Genomic DNA, 10,537 nt, shown 5'->3' with positions numbered 1-10,537 from the left:
AAACATACTCTGTATTTAATCTCTGACTCATTTATCTCCTATTATGGATGAACTTTGTATCCTATTGCAAATGTGGTAGAAACTTTGTTTATTTGACCACAGTTGAACCTTTTTACAGGCTTCCTACTCAAATTCAGCTTTAGAAAAAAACAAAAACAGTTACCCACACAGGAGCTCTGTAGTTCAGAGGTCACAATCTCCCTATCCTGAGATTAGATGATAGAAAAAATTAGTGGTATTTGGAAAAACTCAGGAAGATGCCCAACAGTGGAGTACATGTTATTATTTTTCTATGAATCTCTAATCTTCTATTGCCATAGGGTATTTGGAAATTGGTCAAGGAGGCTTTGTTTAGCTTCACTTTTCATATCAAAAGAGTTCACAGTTATGTCACCCTGTTCTCCCAGTAAGTCTAACTCAGAAATTTTCCTAACTGGGATTTCTTCCTACTATGACAAGCTAAACTTATTTAATTGGTTTATTAAATGAGCTGCATTCAGTAGAATGAAGCAGAAAGCACCATTATTTTTTTCCCTTGTTCTTTGGATTAGTTACATATTTCCAGCCCCTGGAATAAAATCTCAGCCAGGTCCCCAGTTTCTTCTGTCTCACTAAATAATTAACAGCACCTATAGTCAAATATCAGAAGTCCAAAATCTCATTCAGTTTAAGATCTCTTCTTTGCCAGTTTAGGTGTACCTCAGCCTTAGAGGATTGAAGGGTTTGGAAAGGGAGGGGCTTTGATCTTTTTCCTTTTCTTGCTTCACTGCATTCTACACTTAATAGTTGCTGTTTTGGGGCCTTTTAATATTAGAATAGGGGAAAGAGTAGTAAGGGGCAGAAAAGTCCTTCTGGACTGGTAAAGTTATAATGTGATGATGCCATGTGAGCATGATGGAATCCAAGGCTTACCCTTTTTTTTTTTTTCTGAGGTGCTTCTTTTAGTTTAGCAATGCTCTCCTTGGAGACCTTCATCTGCAATTCCTGGCAGGAGTGATGCTGCTTCCTTGTGGCCAGTTTCATCCCTCCACTCCACTTCGGCATCCATGGGGCATCTTTATCCTCTCATTGTTGTGGCTGCCTCACTCTTGGCAGGAGATTTTGGTGGGATTCCTGGCCAGCTAATCAACTTGACTATCAGTCACTCAACTCTGCAGGGTTTGTATCTGATCCGGGGAAGACAGACCCCCTGCCCTGCTGTCAGTAGATGTATAGCTTAATATTGATACTAACTTTTTCTTCTTTAGGCAGCTCTAGCTATACTTACCTTTGCTTTTTTGGTCAGTCATGGATCAGGTAATTTGTTCCTATGTCCCTTTAAGTTCCAGAGAATGCATATTAGCTTTTCAAATGGTTCTTTTGAGATTTCAATGGGCTTAAAGTGAGGAGGGAGCATTCCTTTGTGAAGAGGGAGGAAACTTAACAACACTCTTCATCTGTGTTGTAACATCTAACAACAGTCTTCCAAAAAGAAAAAAAACAAAACAAAACAACTCCTCGTTAGCAGCCTCTTCACCCTCCCAATGGATTCTTAGTTATCTCTCAATCAAGAGGTGAGTGACTGAAGAGCTAGTTTCACAGTGTCTTTGATGTCCACTGGAATCTAAGCAGTAATAAAGCAGGCTATTTTGTCTGTTCTGTTTATTGCAGTATCATTGGGTTTTAGAAGAATACCTGATACATAGTAGGCACTCCATAGATGTATGCTGAACACATAAGTGAGTGAAGAAACAGTCAAGCACCTTGTTTGTGCAATATATATATATATATGGCATCTGTTATATTCTCAACCTTTGGAACTTCTGTTGAAGCAAGAGAGAGAGAGAGAATGAATTTAAAAATTATCTTTGCAAATAGAATAAATACAAAGTTTGTGGATCATCTTTCAATGGTGATGTTAAAAAATACATGTATTTTTCAGGGACCAAAGGCTATAAATCCAAAACTAGAAGTTTGCTAATCTTAGGCATTCCAGAACAAATAGGAAATTTGGTTTATTTTAGTAATTTGTCCCATCCATTTGCAGATCATACATTCCAGATAAAACTTTTTGAGTCTGTGAAGACTTTGCAAAAGTAGAACTTACTAGACTCTGACTCACAGAGGAAGATACTTCAGGGTCACATCTGGGAATGCTCCTCTCTCAAATTTCTCTGATATGTGTCTGTGCCATTAAGTCAGAAGTTTTAAAACTTGTTCTGACTGTGGGTCATGTTGGCAGTCAAAACTGTGAATCAAGAGGGACTTTTGTGAATCCAAACATCAGCAAAGATGATCCACCAGTAACGTCACTGGAAAAATCTCCCTATGGTTAACTGGACAAACGGCGCTGTTTGAAGTTAAAAAGGAGGAATTTCACAATTAAATGTTTTATTTATGCAAGTATCACAAATGTAGACGCAGAATGGCAAATTATTTTCTTGTCATGTGCCAACTTTGATCAATTGGTAGTGGTGCTTGGAAAGCTAGGCTGAGAAGGGTTTTAAGACTAAATCCAATCCCAGTGCTATATGACTGATCAGAGGGAACACACTGCATCAGGGAGATAGCATGCTTGCATTTCTATTGTGCTTAAATATGGTTTGAATGTCTGAAGTGTCAGTTATGGTTCAAATTGCTAATCATGCAAGAATTGTGGTTAAAAGATGGCAAAGGTAATTCCATCCCATTTTCATCTCTGAAATAATTAAAAGCAACACAAAGGTTAAAGAGTAGAAAACATCTTCACTGATGGAAATAACAATCGCTCGACACTAACGATAAAGGATAACCGACAAATTAGTAAAATCAGATGAAAGGAAAAATGTGAAAGAGATACTTTAGCTCGGTATTTTTGAACAGTGTTCAGGATTCCCCAAAATAGATGGCTCAGACTTGAAGAGGGCAAACAACAATCTTTCAATTGGTATAAAAATCATCTTATTTATGTGGCCCAAGGCACAGTGAGAGCACAGAGGTGTACTGTGGAGCACCCAGCGTGGTGGGAAGATATCTGAGCAAAACATGTCGTTATTGAACGTGCCTGTTGTGCCAACTCAACACAACTCCCTGGCTTTTTCTTCTGCAAATAACAGGCCTGGGGAGAATGCATTAGAAAGCACAGGGCTTAAACCGAAGCACAATGAGTGTAATGGAGGACAAGAACCAAATGCACAGAAGGTAGCAGATGAATGCGTAGCAGAAGAATATGTGTTAAGCGGTAGTCGAACATTTCAAATAAACACTTTTCAGTGATATCAAAGAAATTTTTTAAATGATGTTTTTGAAACAAGAACATAGGAAGAATTACCAGCCTTAAAGAAATAATTCCTAAGACAACATAAAGAGACGAAACGTGATCTGAAAGCATGCAGGAAAGAAATGGAAGGGTGAAAAAAAACATATTCCAGGAATAAAAGTAGTTTTAAAAACAAATAAACAATTTGTAGGGAAATCAGATCTGAGAAATCTGTATGGAAGACAGATTCAAGAAAATTTTGCAAAAAGCATACACAAAAAGTTATTAAAAGAATAAAGACTTAAAAATGTTCAAGAGAGACTTCCCTGGTGGTGCAGTGGTTGAGAATCCACGTGCCAGTGCAGGGGACACGGGTTTGAGCCTTGCTCTGGGAAGATCCCACATGCCGCAGAGCAACTAAGCCCATTCACCACAACTACTGAGCCTGTGCTCTAGAGCCCGTGTGCCACAACTACTGAGCCTGTGCTCTAGAGCCCGCGAGCCACAACTACTGAGCCTGCATGCCACAACTACTGAGCCCGCGTGCTGCAACTACTGAAGCCCACGCGCCTAGAGCTGGTGCTCCACAACAAGAGAAGCCACTGCAATGAGAAGCCCGCGCACCACAATGAAGAGTAGCCCCCGCTTGCCGCAACTAGAGAAAGCCTGCGTGCAGCAACGAAGACCCAACACAGCCCAAAATAAATAAGTAAATTTATTAAAAAAAAAATGTTCAAGAAAACAATATGTATGGGAGACAGGGTCCAATCATGCAGCAGAAACTAGGCAGTAATTGGAGCTAGGAGAGCATAATATAACGAATCATTAACTATGACAAGAGGTTGGAGTAATGGGGGATTGGCTAGTGTATTCATTCACTAGGGCTGCCACATAACAAATACTGTAGACTGGTTGGCTTACACACAGAAATTAATTTTCTTACAATTCTGGAGGCTAGAAGTCAGAGATCAAGGTGTCACCAGGGTTTATTTTTTTCAGAGACTGTTCGCCTTGGCTTATAGATGGCTATCTTCTCCCTTTGTCTTTTGTGTCTGTGTCCACATTTCCTCTTATTACAAGGATACTGATCATATTTTATTTGGGCCCACCCTAATGACCTGATTTTAACTTAATTACCTTTCTAAGGATCCTGTCTTCAAATATAGTCACAATCTGAGGTACTGGGAGTTAAAGACTTCAAAGTATGAATTTTGTGAGAACACAATTCAGCCCATAATAGCTAATAAGGAGTAAAAAGAACTCTAAATACATAAATAGAAGATATAGGTGGCAGTTTCTACCCTTTGGAATGAGGTAAATTAGTGGAGGAAGATAGGTTACCCAAGCTCTAGAAGACCTCTTTTCCCTCCCTCCAGGTCTGAGATCCAGATCTTGTGGAGAGGATGTGCTGTGCCTCACTGCAAAGCAAATTCACTGAGGCTGTGAAGTTGTCCACCACGAGGTGCTGGGCAGGCAGAGCATTCTAGGGGAAGTTTCCCTTGGGGAGGTGCCGTGTGCTTCTTGTTGCTGAGAGCTGTTGGAACCTGCTGCTGGAGGAACCATGTGTGCTGCTGGATCAGGGCACTGCAGAAGCTGCATGTGCTGCAGGGGCCTGCCTGGAAAAGCACAGTGGAACCAGGAAGAGAAACCTCTTTCTCCTCTAGTGTCCCGCCAGTGCCCTCTACTAACATTGTGCCCACTGACAAAGGAGAAATATTTATAGGTCCATCTTAATTATCATAGAACAGGCAGTGAAGGAGAGGAAAGGCAATGAATTAATAACTGCCACGACAGGCAAAGGAGTTTCAATGTCTTTACCATTGGTGTCACTGAAGAAGAAATGGGACAGAAAATATAGTAAGAGGGGCTGTCCAGACCGTGAACCCTACAAGGACAGGCACTCAAGGTCATCAACAGGTTGTATGAGTATAATATTTATATAAGTATTCTGTTGAGTTGAATTTTTCATGTAAAGAAGAATTCTATGAAATTGAACATGGTATTTAAGAAAAGTGCTAGTTAGGGACTTCCCTGGCAGTCCAGTGGTTGGGGCATTGTGCTTCCACTGCGGGGGCATTGATTCCATCTCTGGTTGGGGAGCTAGAATCCTGCATGCCATGAGGTACAGCAAAAAAAAAAAAGAAAGAAAGAAGAAAGAAAAATGCTATTTATACTTTACATGCCAGGAAGGTATTTGAGGAAGTCAGTAGGTAGATCCTTAGATTTTACAAGTCTTGTCTTGGGCAAGTTGTTGTCATTGGGGACTGCCAGATAGTGTGTCTTTGTGGTATGAAGGGACATGAGGGTGTTAGCACCAAACTAAATCCAGTCAGCAGACATCTTTTTTTTGCCCTATTTTAAGATGGTTTGAGTTTGAATATCTCTCAGTAAACTGTTATATATGAATCTGATTATTGGAATGCTATGGGCAAAGTTCCCATTACATTTGGATATTTAAACCGTATTCTCTATTTTATTACTATTGCCTACAACAGCATTGGGCAGATACTCATTAAAAATTTTGTTGACTAAGATAATTATTAAATCTTGAAAGATAAAAGGAAAATGCTAGAGTTTTGCTAGGTTTACTCCATTCAGTTATAATGTTAAGGTTTGTAACCTCAATAGATTTGTTGGAGGGGTTAGATTCTAAAGTTAGCTTATAAATTATATGAATGGGAGTGCAACTTCACTGTATACCAGGATGAAAAATATCACCGTGGACACAGAGGAAATTAAAAGAACTATCATTGATCAACTATTTGAAAAGCTGGTCAAAATAGATGGCTTTCTAGGAAAATTTAAATCACCAGAATTGATGAGAGAGAAGATACAAAATGTAAACAGAGTGATTTTCTTAGAAGAAATAGAGGAAGTTGTCAGAGTTACCTACTAAGAAATACTAAGCACAGAGTTCTTCACAGATGGTATGTCTCAAACCTCCAAAGAATAAATAATCTTAATGCTATTTTAACTGTTCCAATGCATAGAGACAGCTTTCAAATATTCTCTATGGTGCCAGAAAGCAATTATTCCAAAAATTGATAAAGGTGGTACAGTAGAAAAAGAAAATCATTGACAAATGTAACTTCTGAATATCAAAACTCTAAAAAAAATTAGCTAATAGCATCTATTAGTAATTTAAAAGAATAATACATACTAAGCAAAGTTCCTGCCAGGAATGACCATTTGGTTCAATGTTAAGAAACCGGTTGATTTAATTCATATGTTAATAGGTTAAAGGGTTAAAAACACATAGGCCTATCTTCATGGATGCTGAATCGGCATTTGATAAAATTTAACATCCATTCCTAAGAAAATGAAAACAAATAAGCAATAATAATAGCAAACTGCTGTAATTACCTTTCAAACAAGGTAAATTAATAATTCATCCCCTAAGGTCACACAACCAGTAAGGATGGAGCCTGGATTTGAACCTAGATAGCCTGGATTTGAACCTAGGAGAGCCTTTAAATATGTTTTAATATATAATATATATTATTATAAATAATAAAAATAAATTATTTATTAACTTGGTACTGAAACAACTGACTTTCCATTTGGGGAAAAATACAGCTGAATCTCTATCAACTCCTAAGTTGTCAGAAATAAGTAAAACAAACAAAGTACTTAAGAAAAATATGTACATTTAAAAAATTAATAATTTTGGGTAAGGAAGGAAAGGAAAGGAATTTTGGGTAAGGAATTTTCTAATGAAGATACAAAAACAAAGATAGAAAGAAAAATACTGATAAATGCCTATATATCAAAGAAAAAGAAGCTTTCTGTATAGCAACAAATACTCTAAACAAATTCAAAAGACAATTGGAAAATTGCAAATTTCCAATATATCTAACATTTCAGGCAAAATACTAATTTTCTTAGTACGCAAGTACTCTTTTTTTTATGTTATTGAAATATGTTCTGTTTTAATTTTATTTATTTATTTATTTATTTTTTGGCTGCATTGGGTCTTTGTTGCTATGCGCAGGCTTTCTCTAGTTGCGGCGAGCGGGAGCTACTCTTTTTGTGGTGCATGGGCTTCTCATTGCGGTGGCTTCTCTTGTTGCAGAGCTCGGGCCCTAGAGCACGTGGGCTTCAGTAGTTGCAGCACGTGGGCTCGGTAGTTGTGGCTCGAGGGCTCTAGAGCACAGGCTTAGTAGTTGTGGCGCATGGGCTTAGTTGCTCCGTGGCGTGTGGGATCTTCCCAGGCCAGGACTCGAACCCGTGTCCCCTGCATTGGCAAGCAGATTCTTAACCACTGCACCACCAGGGAAGTCCCCACAAGTATTCTTATAACAAGAATTAAGAAAAATACAAGCTTATAAAAAAGAAAAAATACTTATCAAATAATATAGGTATTTTACAGAAAAATAAATGCAGGTAGATTGTAAACACATCAAAAAAGGTCCACCTCGTTCATAAATGAAAAAATGCATATTGAGGGAATTCCCTGGCAGTCCAGTGGTTAGGACTCAGTGCTTTCACTGCCGTGGCCTGGGTTCAATCCCTAGTCAGGGAACTAAGATCCTGCAAGCCATGTGGAGCAGCCAAAAAAAAAACAAAGCATGTTGGAACAAACAAAGAAAAGAACACAAAGGAGATGTCATTTTCTACCTTTCAGATTATTGGAAAGGATTTAAATTGGATAATATGATACATACAAATTGGTACAAATTACTCTGTGGAGGACAATTTAGCAATATCCATTAAAATTCAATATACACAAAGCTTCTCATCCAGGTATTCCACTTAGGAATTTATCCAGTTTCATACAGGTCTGAAGAGATGCATACGCAAGTTGTTGCAGCATAGCTGGTAATGAGAAAAAAATTGGGGGACAACCTAAATATACAGCAATAGGGAAGTATTACACAGTTCTTAAAAAGGGATAGCTGTATTGTTAAAAAATACAGAATAAATCATATTCCTCTATTTGTATAAAACAATAAAATTAGATAGATTGCTATTAAAGCACATATACATATATATGCATGGAAACTCTGGAAAGATAAGAAACTTCAGTTAGAGGGAATTTTGAGATGCAGAACTGGCCAAGGGCCTGGAGAAGGAAGGAACTCCCTAAGTTATTTCCCCCTGCATTTGTGCTATTTTATTAAAAAAAAAAAAAAAAAAAAGGAATAAACAAATTACTCTTAACAGTACTGATCATCTTGGGAAATCTGGTGTCCTGTGGAGAAAAGCCATCTCGCTGAGATTTTCCAGAATGGCCACTCTCCAAATAAAGCATATCATAAAATATCTTAGTGACTCACTTGCACCTTTGTAGTTGTAACCAAGTTTTTATGATTCACATTCTACTTGACCTAAGATGCATTTGTGATGGCCAGAAATCAACTTCGGAGTGTAAGATCAGACTTTTCACTCCAATCCTATTTCCCCTTAGACTTGTAGAATAAGCCACTTTTGGTGTGGCTCTTCAGAGGAGAAAATTCTCCAGATAAGATGATTGGAAAGTGGGGTGAGAGTGGTAGTAAGGACAGAAGGAAAGAGGTAAAGAAAGTCTACATTTTCAGTGTCTTTATCTGATCCTTTGCTCTCAGCCTATTGGAGGTCATTTCCAGGACTGAAGCCGGGATTAGCCATTGGACTGCGAACATTGGTCCATTGTTAGAAAGACTTGAAATTAAATTTGAAATAGTGATGATGGAGGGGAGAAATGTTTATACTTTTAAGGGCATGTGTAGTACATGGCGACATAGCCATCTATTTCAGTGTGAGAAATATGGACTCAGAAGGGAGGGGAAAAATTGGCATTTGACTGAATTCAGTTTCTAAAAAATGGAATATATTTTATGCCAGTTTTTTGTAGGTAAGTCCTTTTGCCATTGATGCCTATTTTACGTAGGCATGTGAAACAAAGAGCCAGTCATTCAGTCAGAATAGTTAGGTATTTAGATAATGTCTTCTTGCTGTTTTCTGCTCCTTCATCTCCCTCAAAGTGCAAGCAGTGCAGGTATACCCTAATGAATGTCTTTCTGGTTAAATTTTCTTCTGGTAGAACTCTTTCTTTTTTATAGCAAAGGATTAGTTTATTCATTATCCCGTTTCCTAAGCAGAGCCATCTGTTTATTGTTTATTTATCCTTCTCTAGAACCACTTACACAGAGGAGGTTATTTGAAGTGGGGTTATAGCCTAGAATTTGGAGTCGAAAATCCGAGGCACCCTCTCCATTCTTTTTGTGGGTTAGGTGGGGCAGGAACCAGCTAGAACTGGTATCTCCTTGAGGCCTAAAGGTGGCCAGGGTATGGTTGATCCACAAATGGGAAGCCAAATTATCTCTATCAAGGCACTTTTATCTCAGTAGGGGGCTGGAAGTGGGCAGGGAGCGTTGCTGGAGCTGGGCAGAGTTTACTTATTTATTTATTTTTTAACTTTTTATTTTATATTGGAGTACAGTTGATTAACAATGTTGTGTTAGTTTCAGGTGTACAACAAGGTGATTAAGTTATACGTATACATGTATCTGTTTTTTTCAAATTCTCTGGGCGGAGTTATTGCCAACGGAGGAGTTATTTGCAGGTTTCAGAGAAATGAGGGGCATTAGCCTACTCAGCACCTGTGGAGGCAGTAGAGGCTACTGTATGTCTTTGCTGTCCCAAAGGAAAGATGGAGTAGCCATTCACAGCCAAAGAGGCTGTGGTGATTAGGCATCCAGGTGACGATTTTGGACAGGTTTCCTTTTTTAACCAGGACAACAATGGAAATGATCAGGTAGAGGTTCACGGCTATGGGGATTCAGAAGGCTGCACTCCAGGGCTGGTTGATGAGCTGCATCTTCGAAAGCAGCAAGAAACTCCTCAACCACGGGCAGGGAGAGGTACCCTGGGTACTGTGCAAGGCACTGAAGCAGATGGGACAGGCGCAATATAATCTCAGCAAAGTGGAGAGTTCCTTTTCAGGTGTGCAAGACTTTGGTGCAGAGAGGCTCTCTGAATTCACCTTAGCGCTGGGAGTGCTGGGCATCTGCTGGCTTGCTCAAGGTTCAAAGACTTGCCAGTCCAGCAGCATTGCCCACCATCTGGCCAGGATGTCTCTGTCTCTGTCTCTATTTCTATCTGTCTCTGTCTGTGTCTCTATGTCTCTCATGATCTATCTATCTATCTATCTATCCATCCTTCTATCTATCTATCTATCTATCTATCTATCTATCTATCTATCCATCCTTCTATCTATCTATCCATCCTTCTATCTATCTATCTATCTATCTATCTATCTACGTATCATAATTTGGGCCATTGTTCATGCACACATTACAAACTATCATATTAGGATGTAAAATGCTGAAAACATCTTCC

Source organism: Balaenoptera borealis (assembly GCF_965194805.1).
Source record: "Balaenoptera borealis genome assembly, chromosome: 1".
Classification (NCBI taxonomy): domain Eukaryota; kingdom Metazoa; phylum Chordata; class Mammalia; order Artiodactyla; family Balaenopteridae; genus Balaenoptera; species Balaenoptera borealis.
This window is presented reverse-complemented; position numbering follows the sequence as displayed.